This window comes from Felis catus, chromosome B4, assembly GCF_018350175.1.
Source record: "Felis catus isolate Fca126 chromosome B4, F.catus_Fca126_mat1.0, whole genome shotgun sequence".
Lineage (NCBI taxonomy): Eukaryota > Metazoa > Chordata > Mammalia > Carnivora > Felidae > Felis > Felis catus.
Window position 1 is genome coordinate 112,136,116 of NC_058374.1, and position 20,202 is coordinate 112,156,317.

The 20,202-nt window shown below is 37.9% G+C and overlaps 1 long non-coding RNA gene across 1 annotated transcript in view; it reads right to left on the reverse strand.

The window, feature by feature from the left end:
• Positions 1–14,535: 14,535 nt before the first annotated feature.
• The window catches only part of LOC123386676, an 89,852-nt gene continuing 84,185 nt past the window's right edge, over positions 14,536–20,202 (reverse strand). The window contains exon 3 of the long non-coding RNA XR_006600940.1: positions 14,536–17,073. This is a non-coding gene — a long non-coding RNA (uncharacterized LOC123386676). The remainder of the gene's footprint in view (positions 17,074–20,202) is intronic.

A 20,202-nucleotide genomic window follows, 5' to 3' on the forward strand; every position in this document is an offset into this window, starting at 1 on the left:
GTTTTACTTTGCTTCATTATACTTGATATTTTCGACCCATTCTTACTTCCCTCCGCTTCCTTGCTCAAGATGACTTACCAATTTCCCCTTGCTACAGTCCATATCTCTTTTACCCAGGGCTCCTAGTCTAAGTCAAACCCCTGCCTCCATCCATCCTCCCCAATTCCTAATCAGCAATCCCATACAGGGGAAAACAAGTAAGCTGGGGAATTACAGGTCTAGTGCTTGGATACAAGGCACTGAATCAGAGGAGGTGGGGGACTTCGAGGCTTAAATGATTTTTCAGTGTGGTGGCAGAGTTGCCTAAGATGATGGCTGGAGACTACAGGAAGAGAAAAACTATAAGCCAAGTTCAGTGTCCTCAAAGAATACAGGGGCACACACTGTATATTAATAGTGGCGGATGGCATAGGTAAGAGAGTAATCTCAAGAGATGGAGGGTTTCCAGGGAGCATTAAAGGTGATGTAACAAGGCATGGTAACATCTGTGGCAAAGGAGAATGTGTGCTTTGCTTCCTTGATATGAGATGCCAAGTGGATACATGGGAGCAGTGCCTCTTCCTCCCCAACCCTGGGGAAGGATTAGAGGGAAGTGATAGAATATGCAAAAAAGTTGAGTTGAATCCAATATTTTGGATAAAAGATTTTCCCCTTAAATTTTAAGTTTCTATAGCTCACAGACAACTGCAGTGCTCCTCAGCCATTGTGCTATCTCTGAGGACAGTACTGGAAATCTCAGAGTGGGTGCTTCTAGGTTACAGACTTCAGGATAACAGTAAGTCAATGTATTACAATTAGTTCTAAGAAAGTTACCATGTCAGGCATTTTGTAATTCTACATGTTATCTTGGAGTTCATTCTTTGATCAAAGAATTATTGACCAGGAACAGAACTGGAGGCTGGGGATAGATGGAGAAATAAAATAGGATTCCTGACATTAAGCAATTTGTGGATCTCATTAATGTAAAAGGCAAACAGGTAATTAAAAATAAGCTATAAGTCATATGATGGAAGTAGGGGCACCTTAGTGGCTCAGTCAGCTAAGCGTCGGCTCTTGATTTTGGCTCGGCTCAGGATCTCATGGTTCTTGAGACAGAGCCCCACCTCAGGCTCCATGCTGACAGCCCAGAGCCTACTTGGTATTCTCTCCCTCTCTCTCTGCCCCTCCCCTGCTCATGCGCACGCTCTCTCTCTTTCAAAATAAATAAATAAACTTAAAAAAAAAGTCATATGATAAAGGTAAGCACAGTGTACTAGGGGAACACATGGTGGGGAAGGGGGACTTAACCAGAGTTGGGAGCAGGAGATGGGGTCAAAGAGGATTATAAAGGAAGGAAATATTCAAGTTTTTAAGTGTGTGTGTGTGTGTGTGTGTGTGTGTGTGTGTGTGTGTGTGTGAAGGGAGAAGATGGAAGTCAGGGACAAGAGGGAACACATTAGTCAAATTAACTGTATTTCAACTCTACTTCATCCTGATTAGTCACAGCCTAAATATTTGAATCAAGTTTAACTGAATCTCCAGTGTGACAAGATTTTCCATTCTTGACTTTCATAAGGGAAGTGGAGCCAAGCCCAAGCTCACATTTTGGCAACTAATGCTGTATAAACTGTACCGCTCCCTGAGCTGACCCTTTCCAGGACCAGGGACTCTCCTGCTAAGGACTTGACTTGATCACGGGGCAGCTCAAAGGCAACCTGTATCAATATACCTCTCTTTGGGCAGGCAGAAAAAGGTTTTCCATTTTATTTGAAAGGATCTTGCGTCTTAAATCTCAGGACTGGCCAGGTTGAGAATTGCCTGATTAATGTGTGAATTATTAAAAAGTCTCACAAACACAAACATAGAAACACCTCTCTATTTTAGTACTAACCACACATAGATGCCAAATAATAGCAGCATTGTCTAATGGACATTTTGAGAGAAAATGCAGAGCATTGGAAGAGGCTTGGCTGGTTATGATGCTCCAGTCAATTTAGATTGCTAAGAAGATGATTTATGTGACTTCCACTTATATTACTGAAACTGCAAGATTGTTTTTCTCCTATTTAAACTTCCAGAATGCATTGTGTTGCTTGCAGTGGGAACTGGGCTTGTGCTAGGTTATTTATGGCTCCTGAAAATAGAGAATAGGAGATAGCAAACCTTTTATCTGAGGTTCACTATAATTTGGACAATTGCACAGTAGTTTAAGTTTTCAGTCTATACCATTTGGTGGGACACTAGAGTTGCATCTGTGATATCACAACTACCTAAAAAGAACAGAAGAGGGAAAATGGGTAAGAATTTGATAAGGAGCTAGTTTTTCAGTTAGGATTTTCCTGTTTAAAGATAAAGATATAACATTCAACTTTGGAAAGAAAGTATTTTATCTTCCACAGGCTTGGTTAGGTGAGGAAGAGAGAATTCTAGTTGAAACTGACAGGCAGAGAGGCAAAGAATTTTAATGAAAAGACTAGGTACTTTAATCTCAAGCAGATATGAGTCAAGACATTCTGCCCACTAGAAACTGTTGCAGTAATCATTTCCTCTGGGACTTAAAAAAAATGACTATTGACATTAATTGCTCTTTGAGTACCTATAAAAGAGTGCCAGCTTCTTAGAAGAGCTGTAATATTGTTAGTTAAGCAAGAAAGAAGCTGTGATATAGCTTATAGGTTTTACTAAAGTCTGTAGTATTTATTCCATCAGCCAATCCATTGTTTAGTGAGTCCCTATTGTGTGCTTTCTTGTTAGGAGCTGAGGATAGAACTATGAATAAGGATAAAGTATTTATTCTCATTAAAATCTGAGGTCAGCAGAAGAGAGACAGCACTCTAACAATGAATTGATTACGACTGTAAACATATACCATAAAGGACAAGTATTGAGAGGTAGGGGAATGTGCAATATGATAAAGGAAGAGTAGGGGGAGTGGCAAGGGTGTGAAGTAAAAGCACCAAGTAAAGATATCCGCACATGTAAAGGGCCTGGGGTACAAAGGCATTTAACTCTTTGGAAGACTGAATGAAGGCTTATCTGGCTGGAGAAAGGAAAACATGGAGGAGAGTGGCACAAGGTAAGTTTGTAGAGACAGGGAGGGCTAAATCACACTGGGCATCAGGGACTTGACAGGGAAGGGGAGTTTTTGAAAGGCTTTAAGTAGGGGAACCATGTGATAAACAATACAACTTAATGGAATTTTAATAAAGTATACTATTGTGGATTATGGAAGTAATTTTCTTTCACTTTTTTCCTACTGAAGACATACTTTTTCAATTTAATTTTTATTCTACTTTGTTTTGCAGATAGTAAAAGAGATAATTTGTATATAATTGAAAGACCACATTCTTTTTAGCTAAAAGTCACTGTGATGAATATGAATTTATAAATAGCAAATCTTCTGCTGTATTTAGTTATCTGTTATATTGGGATTTAGAAGTGGCAGATCTCTTATCAGTGACCAAGTACCAAATACCAGAAATAGAACCGAATAAATTTTTAATCAAAAAAATGGTATGTAGCTGGGAATAAATGGAGGTGAATATCAAAACATGTCTGCAAATGCCTATAACCTCTCCCCCCCTGCCAAATATGTATCACAGATATTTTAGTTCTATAGGAGAATTAAAATACCCAAAGGTCGATAATGCTACATGAACACCTTACTCAGTTCAATACACATGAGGACTCAATGCCATTAGATAAAGAGGTACTAAAGAAATGGGCTTCCTACTCAATTAAACACTGGCACTCCAAACTCTAATACATATGAAAGGCTCTCTGAGATTTGTTGTCCCAGCTGGTAGTAACCCAAAAGTCCATATTATCTAGGACAGTTTTGTTAGAAGTGATCTCTTGCATGCTAGATACACTGATGCATTTTAGACAACCACATGACTCACTTTTATTTTAATTTCCTCCCTTCTTTTTTTGTCTCATCCTGAAAACCTGAACTCAAGTCCCTGTAACCTCAATTCACAAATTAAATGTCCTATACAATTTGCATCTGTTTTTTTTTCTCCCTGTGTTTGAAGATAACTCTTTCCTTAGTCTTACAATCCTTCTAAGCTTAGCCATACAAATTCATGCATGGCTTAGATTATGTTTAAGGGAGAAAAAATACCAAAAAGATGAAGACCAGCTCATAGGTTGATAGCATTTTATTCCTGGTTTTCTTATTGCTACTGTTTAAATGTCTTAGAAAATGTCAATCATGCCATGAATCCTAATTTGGGATTGTAAAAGAAGGGGGAAAAGCTATTAATCTATGTTTCATTTTGTGATGGTCCAGGGAAGAAATGTCATTCATGAGGAGCAATAGGCTGGATGATTCCTAAAGCACTAAAAATATAACAATGATGACAGTGATCAAACAGCTACAATTTTAGAAAACTTACTTTGTACCACCCCTATGCTAACGTGTTTTACAGACATCTCATTTGATCTTCCCTACAACTGTGTAAGGCTATGTTAATATTTATTCTTACATTGGAGATGAGGAAATTGAGGCTTAGAGAGGTTATAACAACTTTTTAAAGTCATTCCATTGTAAGTGAAGAACCAGAATTCTATACTTGTCTAGTCTGACTCAAGTCTATACTGTGAACACCTACATATCAAGAGGATTAACAGGTGAGCTCACCTATGACCAAGAAACGTCCCTGGAGGTTACATGAGTGTCTGTACTCTGTGGGGCATCTTACCCATCCTATCCTACCCGATTTCATTGTTCTCTGTCCTCTTTCACTGAAGCTGAGCTTTCTATGGTCTGAAAAAACACAATGGTTTACAATAGTTTCCTTGGCAGGGCTGTGGTTTTAGAGCTATAGTGAGCAGAGTATGCAAATAAAACATGAAACATCCTACTGAGACACAAGTCTAAGCAATGCTGCTGCAGAGATCCAACAAAGCAAAATGAATCCTGGCTCTGGCAAGAAATCATATGGACATGTAGGGAAGCAGCTTTTCAACAAAGCTCTTGGGCGGACATAGATGGGGAAACTGTGCCAGCACACATCCCTCCCAGTGACAGGCCACGGTCATCCCTTTGGTAGCGTATGAAGAAAGGACTTGCATGCATTAGAGGTCATTGCCAGGAAATATTGCATTCAACATGAACAACACATATTTTAAAGTCATCTTTATAAGGAACAGGAACTTTGCCACAGTTTTGGTGTCAGGATCTATTGTTAATTAAACTGATATCTGTGAAGTGCCTCTCAGTGCCTGAACAAGTCAGGATCTCTGTAATCAAATGCTTGTCTTCCCACCAATCAGTGATGGTAAAAGGTAGTTCTTAAGACCGAAAGCTCCTGATTTCAAATTAAGACTACACCTGTGAATGCGACAGGATTCATAAACAGAATAGAATTAGGAGATAGAATAGGAGAATCACCAAAATATTAGTCCCTTTCCCTTCTCAATAGCTCATGAAGCTCATGACAGCAATTCTGGGGTTTTGGGAGAACTTCTGGCTGACCTTTCTATTTAGTTGGCTTCCACCCTTCCCCCTACTACCAGAAAATTTAAACATAACAACCTGCTTTTGCCTGAATGACCCGGGTAACAACCTACTTTAGCTTGAACTGCTTAGATATTTCAGCTAAAAATGGCTTATTTCCATGAGTCACCTGGATAATTGCCTTACTCTCCTGGCCCACTTAGCGGGGTGGGCCAGCAGGTGTTATGTGCAAGTGTGGCTGACGACCACATTGTTTTCAACTCTACAGAGAGCACTGTGACAGTTCTTTAGTGTCTGGAGAAGTACATCTTAGATTCACTTTCAGCTCTTGAAACTCCTTCTTTCAGACGGATCATGTATGTCATATGACAAAAAAGTTCCCTTCTATCTTTGTAGAACACTGTGTGTGTGTGTGTGTGTGTGTGTGTGTGTGTGTGTGTGTGTCTTTGTGGTCTGAAGAAGCAAAAACTCAGCAAGTGCTTCTTAAATATTTACTGGTCAAGCACTATGGAAGATACAAAGAGAGAAAAAAGACAAGATTTCTTCCGCACGATGTGGCTGCTGAGGGAGACTGCTGTATATGAGCCATCAGAAAAGTGCTTCCACGTTTACTGTTGACCTGTGGGAAGTGTATTCAGGGCTAGCTACAAAAGGACATATCAGAGTTGGAGAAAGACAAAGTGGTTGGAGAAATCCCCAGGAGGGCTTAGTTTTGATAACTTGAAGTATAGCTAGATTTGTCTTTCTCTTTTCTTCTTTTTGCAAATGTATTATATTGCTTACTTTTGCAAAATGCAGTCTGTTATCCCAGGATGGCACCACTGAAGAGAACTGTCAGTCTTATTTAGAAGGTAACTCAGAGTTCATGGTTCTACAAAGGAAAGGCAGCAGACAGCTTTGGCTATAAAAATAGTTGAGGTATTTAGGAAAAAATCCACTATATACTTTACTTTTATGACTAAGTTGTTCAGATACTTTTAAGAACACAATAAATAGAAAACACACAGAAAAAAAAAGCCCTGCTTCATGTGGAATGGTCAATGTTGAAAAACTAAATCTTACATGATTTTTCTTGAAAATCCACTTATATATAAAAAGATACTTGTTGCCCTAGCCTCCATTTTAAATTTCAAATGTTATAATCTGTTGTCATGAAATGACAAAGCAAAACAAAGCTATATTTTGTTTTTTGATCCCCCCCTCCGAACCCCAGGATTTAAAAATTAAGTGGTGGGACAAAGGTGGTGGTTGTTGTTGTTGTTGTTGTTGTTGTTGAGATTTGCACTTTGATGTAAAAGCCTGCTATTTCTATGCTTACACAGTTTAAATTCCCTGGCATGGAACTTCTAGGCTTGAGATAAATGTCATGAACATGATTTTGAAGGTCAGGCTGGTGAACCACCAAACATGTCTGACAGCTCCAAATGGGAGTATTTACATCTGGCTCACGGCATCGTGCTCTCTGCTGTGATGAAGTCAGGCTGAGTAAGTGGAGCAGTGTGAACTGAACCTCGAAAGAACTTGGCATTTGACCCCAGAGGCCTTTATGCCTCCTTTTATCCTCTATCCCCTCCTGCCTCCCACCATGGGGGAAGAACAACCATAAAAATCCACTGGCTTTCTGTAGAAACACTTGGCCTGGTTTCCCTGTAATACCTGTTTATACATGAATCAGCCCAAAATTAACTTCGGGGACAGCAGGATATTCCTGACCTTGTGAATTCAAGTATGAAATGCACTAGAATATATGATTAACCAGAATTCTTGCTAAATGGGTTGTTCTATTTAGTTGGATTTCTGGTTATTTAAGAGTGAGTCTATGAGTATATCTTCTTTCAATCGTTATTGAAGAGACATTCTAAAATGTATTAGTCAGCTTTTTGTCATTGGAAACAGGGTTATTGAATGCTACTTGAGCTTTCTTGAAGGTTCTAATCTTACAAAGTCCTTGGATCATCATTCCAAACCGCAGTAATCTAAAAATACTAACATAAATGCAGAAGAAGAACAAAACTAGTTGCCGAAGGGTAGGACTGAGGCAAATGGATGATATGGCATGAACAGGAAACAGTTTAGTTTTGGTTAACTGAGATTATATTTCAGAGTAATTTTCTGATAACTGACCACAAAGCATTCAATAATGTACCATGTTATCATTTAAGCTAGATTTTAATTGAAAACCCTAAAGAATTTGTCTTAGTTTTGCATGACATCACCTCTTTAAAAGAGTAAAATAAATGCTCTTCTGTTCCTAAACTAATTTTGATAAAAGGAAAACACATGCTGGGTGAAAACAGTCTGGAAAATGATTATGAAATCATCTTAATGCTATATCCGGGGCATACATATATAGCAATTGCCTAAGAGGTAGAAAATGCCACCATTTTTTAAAGCTACATTTTGTTGGGTGCAGGCAGAAAAGATTAAGGAATCTGCAGTTGGAGTTACCCTCTTGTCATTAACCTTTGGTTTGTAGGCTGAAAGAAGCATTAAAATAAACAAAGCTGCTGAACTATGCTCTTTTAGCAGACAAAAATGGGTGGTGTGAGGGAACAGCAAAATGGATGCAGGCCACTCTTAAGAGATTACTTGTAAATCCAGATATATATCAGATTATTAGAATAATTAAACTTTCAGTGGAGTAGAGGGAGAAAAAAGGAAGGTTCTGTTTGCATTTCTTGAAGAATAGTATACAACTCTAGGTAGAGTTTTAAATACCATTCAGCAAGGGACCCTAAAGTGTCTACCATGAATGAACATTGTAAAGGAATGTAATTTTTTCTTCACATTGAGATACCTATCTGTGTCTCCTGTAACACAGCCATTCCTTTGGTCTGTTAATTGGAAGAAACAGCCCTACCTCCTTTGAATGGCATGCTTTCTTTAGAGACTCTGAAAAGCATTTGAAGCTACTAAGAATTAGGGCATTCTTTACTTAAATCAAGTGCAGATTGGCAATATGGAGTTCATATAGAGATAAAAAAAATCAGAAGGATAAAGAGAAATAGTACGTCTAAGAGGTCAGAGCACTGGTGTTGGAAAGAGACAGACCTGAGATTAAAAATCAGTTTTGCCACTTTCTCACTGTGTGACCTTGGGCCAGTTCCATTGTTTTAGTGAATTACAGTTTTCTTCCCACATAAAATGGGGTTAACGGAAGTTGCTATAATGACTAAATTATGTCTATATCGTTATCTGTATATTTGCAGCTCTATGTTTATTTTAAAATAACTGGTACAGTAGAAGTATTCAATATTTCTTTTATTTTTATATGTGTTCTTCTTCAATTGAGGTATAATTGACAAATAAAACTGCAAGATATTTAAAGTATATAATGTGAGGATCTGATATACCATGCATTGTGGAAAGACTCCCCCACTGAGCTTCTTAACACATCCATCCCTTCATGTATTTACTTTTTTTTTTTTTTTTTTTGGTGAGAACATTTAAGTTCTACTGTATTAGCAAATATCAATTACATAGTACAGTGTATAGTCACTACCATGTTACACATTAGATCCTTAGACCTTTACTCATCTTACAACTGCAAGTTTGTAGCCTTTTACAACCTCTCCCAATTTCTCCAAACATTAGCCCTTGACAATTGCTTTTCTACCCTCTGTTTCCTGAGAGTTTGAGAGAGTTTGATATATTTTTAAAGATTCTCTATATAGGTGATACATGCAGTATTTACTTTGTCTGGCTTATTTCACTTCGCATAATGCCCTCCAGGTTCATTCATATTGTTGTAAATGGTAGGATTTCCTTCTTTTTTTAAGGTCGAATGACATTACATTCTACATCGTCTTACATTTGTCTGTCCATGACACTTAGGTATTTTATGAATAATGCTGCAGTAAACATGGGAGTACAGATTTCTTTCAGATAATGTTTTTGTGGGTTTTTTTCTGGATTATTTCTCTTAATTTTAAGATTATAGATTATAACATCTTATACAGATGTGAGAACCAAATTTTCAAAAGACTGGCAAAAGTATATTGATAAATTGTGACATTCTTTCACTCAGTTACTGAGTCATCCATCTGTCCGTGAATATGGCGCATGCTCACTGAGATTGCTACACTTAATCACCACCTTCTTACTCCCAGTCTAATGCTTTTCCGCTGTATTCTCAATAATGAAAATTCTCTAAGGATGGGGAAAAAAGGAGAAGAAATTTATAAAAGAATTTCATTGGAAATAAAAGGTGAAGAATTTTCTTTTAGAAAAGCAGATTCTCATGAGCTAGGAGCCAGTGAGAATAGTTACTTGTTGGGGCTCTTGAGTGGCTCAATCAGTTGAGTGTCTGGCTCTTGATTTTGGCTCAGGTCATGATCCCAGGGTCATGGGATTGAGCCCTGCAATGGGCTCCACGCTGAGCATGGAGCCTGCTTAAGATTCTCTCTCTCTCTCTCTCTCTCTCTCTCTCTCTCTCTCTCTCTCTCTCTTCTCTCTGACCATCTCCCCCACTCATGCTCTCTCTCTAAAACAAAAACAACAAACCTCCCAGTTATTGTTGAGATTTGGATAAAAAGCTCTGAGACTATGCGACATGAAGCCAAGAAAATGTGAATAGAAAAACAGCAAGCAGGTTGTGGTCACAAAAGCTTAGGAAGATTAAACCTTATATATGTGGAAGTCCAGAAAAGATGCTACAACTTGTACTCAAGTTATGAATATTGAGTTTGTCCATATCAGTAGTGTTCTATCAGTGGTATTGGTAGGGGCAAGGGGCACAGTGTATTGTAATAAGAAGTGTAGAAGGAGCAGCAAGAACAGAACACATACAGACAGTGACTTGGAGGAATTTATTATCTAATTGGGATCATAAAACACTTGCAAAAGTAAATCGAGAACATTTTCCAAAGCAACTGGGTAAGTACAAATTGATGAAGCATTAGGTGTAGAGGAGGTTAATACCTGGGAGGTAATAAGCTATAGCTCTCACAGTCCATTTGTCCATTTTGTGCTGGAAAAGTCACTGTGGGTTCTGGACTTCATTCAACCCATTTATAAATGGGCAAGAGGTGTCCAGGTTTTATCACTTTTATGGCTTGAGAAATACCTCTCAAGATACTACTTTGAACTTCTACCATTACCACCTGTCTGTTTTCTTCCATTCACCTTCAGTTCCCAACAGAGAGGCAAACACACACAGTCATACACACACCCCACATTTGAATATTACATGATGACAGAAATAAACAATATTATCAACCAATAGGTGAATTACTGTAACTGTTATGTTGAATCCTAATGCGAATCACAGATTCCTCAATTTCCCTTTGCTTCTGTTTTGCTACCACATATAGAATAAGCTAAGATATCCTGGTGAGGAGTTGCTAATATGGAGCAAAACAAGGGGGAAGGGACACTGATACAGAATTTTCTAGCATTAGTTTTCTTAAAGAGCTGATTTTATTAGAGGCAATGATGAGACTGAACTGCTGTAGATAAAATACAGCATTCTGAGCCATATTTAGCCATTCTTTTAAATATTCAACAAATACAGATTGACATACCCAAATCCCATTTTGCATTATAAGGTGGTAGTTAGGATTAGCAAAACACTTGTGGAGAGATGCCTGCTGCAATGAGTGGAGATGTGAATTGCTCAGAACAATTTCCTTTTGAGATTGCCAGTTCTACTTTGAGACTAGACTTATTAACACAAACATCCAAGCTGTATCTTGGAGGCCCCTTGAGGTTTACCTGTCTGTGGCTATTTATCAGTTATTTAGTCATGAAGTGGTAACAGGTCAGGCATACAGAAGAAATTGAGTTGCTTTCCTATTTAGACAAGCAAACTGTTCAATTCTATGGTATGAGAGTTATTTCTCTTGAACTATTTCCTTTAAAATAGTCAGCGAACATGTGGATTATCAATGTTAAAAATGAATTGTGTGTGTGTGTGTGTGTGTGTGTGCGTCTAATTAGTTTTCCCATCATTTCCTACTTTTTTCCTCAGAAACCCTCTCCCACTCACCCCTACTCCCATATCATCACATCACTTTCCTTGGAATAGAAACATAGATCTATAATACCTCATTTTTTCACCTCTCTCAAAACCTGATCATTCTCCTGCCTGAACCAAATAACCACTTATATTAGATGCTTTATTAACCAGTTCTATAACTTGGGACTATCAGTCAACTTCTCTTTCCCTTGGTTTTCTTGTTTGTTGACGGGAGAAGATTAGGTAATATTTAAGCTGGTTTAGTACTCCATATCTGCACAAAATGATAAATTTCAAATTCACTCATTTTAATGTGCCATAACCAATGTGGAGTAGACGGCTATGAGAGTGTCCATCATAATATGCCCCTTGGTTTCCCATCCAAATGAGAAAAAATGAAATATGGCCTTTTGTAGCAACGTGGATGGAACTGGAGAGTGTGATGCTAAGTGAAATAAGCCATACAGAGAAAGACAGATACCATATGGTTTCACTCTTATGTGGACCCTGAGAAATTAACAGGAACCCATGGGGGAGGGGAAGGAAAAAAAAAAAACAGGTTAGAGTGGGAGAGAGCCAAAGCATAAGAGACTCTTAAAAACTGAGAACAAACTGAGGGTTGATGGGGGGTGGGAGGGAGGAGAGGGTGGGTGATGGGTATTGAGGAGGGCACCTTTTGGGATGAGCACTGGGTGTTGTATGGAAACCAATTTGTCAATAAATTTCATATAAAAAAAATAATAATAATATGCCCCTTGGCCTGTCATCACTGTAGCTGATGAGTAGAGAGCAGGTATTCAATTTCTTTTACCCATTCCTTTGGTCTTCAACCCTGGTTATTTAGAAACGTGATCAGCCTGGACTGTCTTAATTGCAGACTGTATTAAATCTGGAACACCTGTTTGAGTCACCCTGTGGGTAGTGGAATGAGAAGGACTGTTCTTCCAGTGGTTTTAATCTGTGAATTTGGCTGTGCAGACACTATCATTAGAATAGTCATAGAATAAAAAAAATCTGTGTCTTCTAACAATATTTAAGTGGGTGACGATGATTTTGAAACTTGTCCAAAGTCACACAGCTGGTAAGTGTAAGACACAGCACTGTCCCTCAGGCCTCTGATGTTGACACTTTCTGAAGTCGTCAATGACCTCATGATGGAAGTTATCACTCTTCTCTGTGTTCCCAAAGTATTTAATTTTTATTGCTGGCATAGCACTTATGACATTACATTGATTTTTGCATGCTAAGCGCTAGGACGATGCCTGGAACACAGGCCTTACTCAAAAAAATAGTTTGTCATTTGAGTATTTGAATGTGCGTGTATGCGCATGTCTGCCTACCTCAAGGGGCTGTGAGCTCATTAAGGAATGGACGAGATCTCATACACTGTTATTTCTAGGTCTTTAAGCAGTGCTTGATCCTTGGATAGTACTCAACAAATATTTAATTTGTTAAGTACTACAACAAATATTATTTGCTGTATTGAACTAGATTCTTACCAAATTAGTTCAGGGTTGTTTGCATCTCATCACCCCTTACTACAACCTTCCTTTTATTTCAATGTCCTTTCTATTTCTCCCTTCTTTTTCCTCTTCTCCTCTCTCCACCTTCCTTTGTTTTTTCCTCCCCTTTCACTTAATGACACATATTTGCATATATGCATATTTTCCCCACAGCTCTTCTAATTGTTTGTTTCCTGAAGGGTTGGTAAAAATGTCTGTAGACAAATCTCACTGTAGCGAGTTATAAAGTTGCTATGAAGTGAGGTAAGGTAAGCTTTGTGCCCGACTCCCCCGTTTTGTGCATGTATAGTGTTGTTTAGGAGGCGAGGGTCATCGCGCTTACAACCTTGGGCTGAAGTGAGGAAGAGCATGGTTGGCTCCTTAATGTCTTCGATATTTAATTCCTGGTTGAGAAAGCAACATTCACAGGAAACACTCAAAACACCAGATGCCGTTTATTAGTGATTTAACATCAATGCCCAGGACTACGGTACAAGCATTCCAAAGTCCAGGTCGCCTTCAGATTCATTTTGTGTGAATAGGCCCCATGGACAGTTGTGACTATTTTTTAACTAGTGAGACTGTATTTGATTATGCCTAAAAGCCCAATTATTGTTTTATTGGGACTAAAGGAGCCTGAATTTTTTAACGAACGGTTCTGTCCCATCATTATGCAATTGAATATAGCACCATGGCATGGCTCTCAAGCTTGAAGGAAATCTGAACATATAAAAACCTCATAAATGCTATGCTTCTTTCAGGTTGTCTGGTTTCTTCTTCAGTTCTTAAAACCAGAATTTGTATTTTTCATTTCTCTTTCCCCTGGGCTCAGTCACTTCCCCTACAGGCATTAATTTATTGTTTTTCAAATTATAAATCCATGTGGATTTTTGTCTCACTTATCTTCAGCTTATCTGCTCTCTTTTTCTATTCTCTTCTTCCTTTGGACTGCTGCACTGAATATGAAAAATGTTCTGTTCATCTCAGCAGACCCTTTCTTATTACTCAGTCCCAGCTTCTATTTCTCTCTCCCTCAACACCCAACTCTATTTCATAGCTGCATCAATTTAGCAGCTCTGTGAATCTCTATGTTAGAAGGATCTTCTGGAAAGAAAAAGTATATAGGCTACATACTAATTCTAAAAATAACAAGCATTATAATTTTACATAATTTTTACTGCGATGGCTTATGCATTATCTAAGATCACTAACTGTAATTGACTTTCAGTTCTTCCTGTCTTCTCTAATTCATCACACGAATAGTGCTGGAATGATTAACTCATTCATTTACTAGATTCCAATAGTGAACTTTGGTATAATATTGGAAGATTTTGGATTTTGATGATTCATAAATATAAATCAAGATTCTAACAATTGACAAGATGAGATCTATGTAATTAATGACCTACTTTGGCCATACATTCACTTACCCATTTTCAAATCTTTTGGAAGCATTCATTTTAACAGAAATTTCTTTGTCTAGGGGCACCTGGGTGGCTTAGTCCATTAAGCATCTGACTTTGGCTCAGATCATGATTTCATGGTCTGTTAGTTCAAGCCCCATGTTGGGCTCTGGACTGACAGCTGGGAACCTAGAGCCTGCTTTGGATTCTGTGTCTCCCCTTTTCTCTGCCCCTCCCCCACTAGCTCTCTCTCTCTCTTTCTCAAAAAAATAAACATAAAAAAATAAATTAAAAAAAAGAAATTTCTTTGTCTGGAAGTGAAAAATATTTGACTTGGAAGAGGCCTCAGGAATAACCTAGTCTTAGTTCTTTGCTTTATTGAGAAGGTCCTGAGTGGAAGAATTACATGTATATTTTAAAGTCATCTAGTGGCTTAGTAGCAGAACCATAGTAATTCCCAATTTTAGCTACATTAGAGTTATTTAGAAAGCTTTAAAAAAGCTCATGTTTGAGTTCTGCCTCAGAGATTTTGATTTAATTGATCTGTGGTAGGCCTGGACATCGAGATTAAAAAAAAATCTTTGTACATGAATGTAATTCTAATGGGCAGTAGCCTAGTGGCTCAGAGATCAGGACTGGAAGGCAGAAAGAGCTAAATTACTTATCATATGAAAGCCTCATTTTACTTATATTTAAGATGGGGCAATATGATATCTACCATATGGCTTTATAGTGATAGGTGAATGATGTAATTCATCCAGAGGGCTAATCGCAGGGACTGGCACATTGCAGCACTAAAGCTTACAGTCATGATACCCAGTGCCCAGCTCACCTGACTCCTAGCCTAGTGTATTGTTGGGTTTCTTTCACAGTTCTTTCTGATCCTGTGGTTATCTGCTTCCTTTTCTCCATTCCTTAGATTTGTTTCCTATGCTTTTAGAGCTGTGGAGCTAAAATGTGACTAGACTTTCCATTTATGCACAGTGTAAGCTCACGTTAGTTTTCTTAAGATTCTGGTCAGAACCTGGTGCCTAGAGGTACTTTCTCCAGCTTCCAAGACCCTGAGATATGCTTGCATGTATATGCATGACTAATTTCCTTTCTGGTGGTGACATATTAGAAGTCTTCTTGCATTTCCCTCTGCTCACATGCTTGGACTAAAGCAGGTACTTATGCTTCACATTCTTGTCACTCTGGGATACCCTCTATTGCCATCCTTTATATCATTGCTGATTTGATATCTGTCCTTTTCACTACATGTATGTTCTCCCAGGACAGGGCCAATATTGATTCTGCTCACCATTAGGTTCTTGAGGGCTAGTACAATGCCTATCACATAGGAGATGTGTTAAATATTTGGAAAATGTGAAACAAAGTAAAATGTTAAGAATTGTGGTTGCTTTTTTTTTTCTTTTGGTAGCAATCTTAACTGGAAGGAAATGAAAAAAAACAAAAAAGAATGGAAGATCTTTCTAGTTGTCTTTGGACCCACAAACGGAGAAGTCCTTATTATTGTGAAAATGTTTGATTAATATGCTCCACAGATCCTAGGTTAACTGGTATGCAGGAGACATACAGAGTAACACATACCTCAATTTTATTTCTACTATTACCAAATAGCTTGCTCTAGTCAGTGTCATTAAGGAGTCTCCAGTCCTTAACCTTCTCTGTGCATTTCTAAGAGAATCTCTATCCTAAGCAACAGGTAGAAAGTAATGCTATGCTGAAGGTAATACTTACCCACTCTTGGCTCTATCTCTAGGGAGACCTTGATTAATTAAAGTGTTGTTATTCTCAACTCACTAAAGTAAATGAAGTCCAAATGCTGTGGAGTTAAGTCATATGACTTCAAAAAGGCTTTTGAAAGTAATCTTTTGTTTCTGGAGAAAAAGAGACATTTGCCATTTATCAATCTCAAGTTCTAATGCATACCTAGCAAATGGACAGATGATGTTTTGTTTTACTTTATTAAAACTTTGAGAAGGAAATTACAATGTGACAAATTTTAAAGTAAAACAGGCCCAAGAGAAAAACTGCCACAGGATAAAAATATTTCAATTAATGACAAGGGAAATGATTACAGTAATAATATCACTGGGATTAAAAGAAAAGTTGTTATATGTTAATAAGATACTGTGATATTGGAATGCTTTGGAGCCCTGAGTTGTTTGTGGCAGGGTCTCATTAAGGTGGAGCTGCAAATCTCTGGGTGTTTACCTTTTCTGTTTTCAGAAACAAATATTATTCTTTAGGTTACTACTGGTTAACTAAAAATAAACTATTTTCCAGCATTTGGAGGGTCATGAATATACTTTTGCCCTAGTGAAGAAATGAAGGGAAGAATGTACTTACTTTTGTCTGCAAAACCTTTTTTTCCTATGAAAATATTCATACAACAGAAGCTAGAGGACAGCTGGGGATTTGAGTTCTCTTCTCACGCTGCCAGGATTTCATTAGGTTTAGACTTAACTTTCATTTCCCTTGACTGCTTTTGAGATGTATAAAATTACTTTGAAGACATTCAATGAAAAGGAGGCTTTTAAAAGATGTATCTAAAATTGGAAGACCATGATCTTCAACTTAGTGAACCCGGGAATATTTTATGGTATGTTTTAGTTGGGACAGGCTAGGTTACGCTGCAGTGACAAACAACCCTCAAATATCACTCACTTAAAGGTTTACTGCTCTCCACTGAGACTTCAATGTGGTCACTGTTCCCACGTTATTGTTGTCCTTAGTGATTCAGCCTCTCCTCTGGAACATTGCCATTTACTGTGGGAGCAGCAAAAGAACATGTGTTGACGTGCACAGTGTCTCTTAAAGCTTCTGCTTGGAAATGACATTCAAAACATCCGTTCACTGGCCAAAGAAAATCACATGGCCACTCTTGAGTTTATCGGAATGAGGCAGTACTATTCTGACAATAACTGACAGAAGTGTGGGAATAAATATTTGTAAATAGCCCTGAGATCTCAATTACCCACAGAGTCTCATTCACTATTGGTTGCAAATTTATGTCATAAATACTTATTAAATTATGTTTATTAGCCTTTACTCTGTGTTAACCAAGAAGGACTGGATTTATAAAAGTGTATATAACATTTGCCTATTTGCCCAGCAGGTGGCACCTTGCCAGACTTTTGTCTCCAGGGCAATGATTACCCCTACCTATGGGGCAATCCGAGAAGCGGGGACACAGCAGAGCTATCAACCAGAAAACCCAGGCAAGATGAGCCACCAGAATTAGTGGATGGTATCTTAATCTAGCCCTAGAAGTGATGCAGAGATTATAGGAAAGATGAATTTCAATTGGTAGAAGAGAATAGGACATTTTATGAAGACTCAAATTGGATGTAATTTTAATTGCGAAAATCCACAAAAACTCTGACAGTCAGGAAAAGATAAGTCAGATTTATTGAAATATGTGCTAGATTGGGGTTTACTACTTCTCTTAAAAATAGGCATTCCCCTTCCTCATTCATCCCTCCTCATACCACTGTACATTGTTCCCGCTTCTTCTTCAGCAGTCTGCAACCAGTAATCCTGCTTCTATTTTTAGGGTTTTAAATCCTGGCTTCAAAGGTACTCAGGCAGCAGACTGAGAAGCCTGTGGGAGTGTGGAGGATTAGCCTTAGGCAGCTGTATGACAAAGCAGTCTATTCACTCCAGATAAGAGTGAAGGAGGTTGAGATGTATAATTCATTTCACATACATTTCTCTTCTAGACCCCCCCCCTCCCTTGAATATAAAGGAGAGGAAGTTCCCTCCTCCACACCCCCCACCCACAACCCTGCATTCTACCAGTCTCTTTGATTTCTGCCCTTGGAAAGTAGAGAGAGAGCCACTACTGCATACTGTGATCCCTAAGTGGGATTGAATTTGGTCCACCCCAAGCAGTTGCATTGCTGGGACTTTGCTTATGCTGTATCATAACCCAGCCACTTCCAGTGATGCATCAGCTATACAGGCCTTGTGTTCACACCTAGTGGGTGGGAGAATGACTTCTGTACCCTCTAGCACCTTGGGAAACATCTTCAATTGCTCAGCACACCACAGTGAAATGACTCAGATGAGACACTTCCACTTTATCAGCAGCTTTCAAATGCCTAACTGTAGTTCTCTAGCTTTCTCCTTTTGGTGTCAAAACGCATGGCACTCTGCTTTGATTGATTGAAAGGCAAGCCCCATATTGGCTGCAAAATTTGCTGTATACCTGATCTAAATTTACACCAATCCTCTGCTGGGATTTCTGCTTTTCCTGGGCACTGATTTGGTAAGGAGGACAAGTGGGCTTAATTATGTACTGTCTATGGGGACTCTGAGTTATGTACCTATACTGAATAATATTGAATCATTCTGTATTTAATTTCTTTAAAGGAGCAAATTAACCGGTATATTAACCTTTTTTGACACTAAAACTTCATCAAGGGAATAGAATAGAACACATTTGTGTGGCCTCAGATAGTGATGGCAGAAAGTAAATTCATTAGTAAACAAAGAGTCAAAGGTGAAGACAATCATGAAAACAAGTGGCCAAACTGTCGTAACGTGGCTTATTTGTTGTAATTAAGAGAAGCTTTAAGCTTCAATGTTCTAAAATCCTATACATTCAATCATCACACTTTTCACAGTGTTATAAAAAATGTGTTTAGTTATCTTTATCTCTTACCAGATTATAAACTCACAAGGATATACATTTTATTAATATTTTTATCCTAATTATTATTACTGTATAAACATCCTCTATAAATATGTGATGAGGGAATACTCCTTCTGAAAAATACTCTTCTGGGACAAGATACACAGTCTAGGATGTACGCTTGGTCTTTGGAGTTTCTGGTTTCTATCTCTGACAATTCCTCAGGATTTCTATTCCTTTAGTTATTATCACTAAAGTTCGGACAACAAGGTCATAAGATTCCCCCTACCCCATACATTTTTTTTTTTTTTTTTAATTTCAGGAGAAAATCTTAGTCTCCATTGAAGGTAACATCTGAGATAAAAATGTGACCATAATACCAATCTACACAAAATTTCAGTATAATTAGAAATATTTCCAAAAAAGAGAATTATTTCTATACTCCAACAAATGGCCTGCTTATTTGAAACAACTATAATAGTAAAAATAGCTAACATGTATGGACTGTTCCTATTAGTCAGGCACTATTCCACAACTTAACTTATTTAATCCTCAAAACATCCTCATTGTATAGATATTGTAATAGCCTTACTTTACAAACGAAGAAACTGAAGTAAGTAAAGTTTAATTAATTCTAAGCAGGTGATTGGCAGGTCAGGAATTAAAATCTAGCAGTGTGAATGCTGATATATTAACAGTGTACTGCCTCCTCGTTATTATATTATTCTACAACAATCAAAGTAACCCAGGTAAGTCTTTGACATTTCATTATATTTTGGTCAACCTTGATTTGCCTTGTTAACATTTGAATTTAGAGTTTTGAGGGTTAGGATACTGAAATATTAAGTTTGGGCCTAAGGCAAGAACATAGATAGAAACACATGCTACCTTTACAAATTTCTGAGGCAAAGTGGTGGCATTGGGTATGTTTCTGTGTTTCTTTGAACATCATTTCACTGTGAAAATATCAATGTAGCAAGGAAAAGTCCTGATGTATAAATGGAAACATTGGAAATTGAGGATCTACAGTTCAGAACAACTACTTGCTTTGTACCTTGACTTAACTAGTAACTCCAGTGCAAGCTTTCTCTATTTTTTGAGCATATTCTTTTTTTCCATGATCAAAATATTTTAGGACACATATGATAATAACTGAGTTTTCAAATTATCTGTGGGTTAAAAAATACAGAACCACATAATTTCTGTAATTTCTAAGAAAAGTTAATTTATGAAGATCAAAATGATTAGGGGATCAAAAATGG